Source organism: Hyla sarda, unplaced genomic scaffold (assembly GCF_029499605.1).
Source record: "Hyla sarda isolate aHylSar1 unplaced genomic scaffold, aHylSar1.hap1 scaffold_251, whole genome shotgun sequence".
Lineage (NCBI taxonomy): Eukaryota > Metazoa > Chordata > Amphibia > Anura > Hylidae > Hyla > Hyla sarda.
In genome coordinates this window covers 264743-266158 of record NW_026609198.1, presented here as the reverse complement: position 1 = coordinate 266158, position 1416 = coordinate 264743, and positions in this window count along the sequence as shown.

The window sequence follows — 1416 nt, the reverse complement described above, 5'->3', positions numbered from 1 at the left end:
TTCGCACTATTCATTCCCTCAGGGGCGTCTATCAGAACCATTCTCCAGTTCTAGATGGACTTAGTTGCTCTTTATTCTCACGTTCATATGACGAGCGGTGACGGTCCTGAGCGGCAGGGACAGGCGAGTACAACTTCCTCTAACAGTGGTCTACAACCTGCGGACCTCCAGATGTTGCAAAACTACAACACCCAGCATGCCCGGACAGCCAACGGCAACATCTGGAAGTCTGCAGGTTGTAGACCACTGTCCTATACTTTACATTGCACGGATCCCTCAACATACATACGATGGTTTCAACAAACGATGGTCCATTTGGGACAGATTACCATCGTATGTTGAGGGATCACTGTCCTATTTCTTCCTAATGTGAACTAAGACATGGGGTGTAACTAAGTAAACGTACAGTGGACTATCGAGGTGCAAGAAACACACGGCACAAATATTGTTCTAATATGAACGGGAGAATAAAGAGCAACTAAGTCCATCTAGAACTGGAGAATGGTTCTGATAGACGCCCCTGAGGGAATGAATAGAGTGCGAATAAATATCATGTGGAATAAAGAAATCGGCTCCTGCATATAAGTTATATCTGGTGCCGAACCAAGTATAATATGAATTACACCATAAGCTCAGATATCAAGTCCCAATATTCAGTGCGTTGGATGGATTTACATGAGCACAGATATTAATAACGCATATATACAAGTGAGAGTTATCTGAATACGCACTCAAGTGAGAGTTATCTGAATACGCACTCAAGTGAGTGCGGGAAAAGTCAATCTAGTGAGTGCATATCCAAGTACAACAAACACAGGCACTGGTAATGCAAGGATCTGGACATTCAAAGACATCGGACAGATATTTGGAGGAGTTACGAATACGACGGCCATTAATGTGACCCGGTTTACGGAGAAATGCTTCTATATACCGAGGATTAATATTCAGAATACAATATCGGTAACGCATATATGCAAGTGACAGATGTGTGAATACGCATCGATAGAGTGCAGGATAAATCCCTATAAAGACTGTAAAACTGATGAATAAAACACAAGCACTGTTCTTACAACTACCGTATTTATCGGCGTATAACACGCACTTTTTAGGCTAAAATTTTTAGCCTAAAGTCTATGTGCGTGTATACCCCGATATACCCCCAGGAAAGGCAGGGGGAGAGAGGCCGTCGCTGCCCGCTTCGCTCCCCCTGCCTTCCCTGGGGTCTAGAGCGCTGCTGCCGGTCCTACTCTCCCCCTGGCTATCGGCGCCGCTGCCCGTTCTGTCCCCCTGACTATCGGTGTCGGCGCCGATAGCCAGGGGGAGAGAAGGGGCAGCGGCACCCATTGCCGGCGCCGCTACCCCGTTGCTTCCCCCCATCCCCGGTGGCATAATTACCTGAGTCGGGTCCGCGCTGCA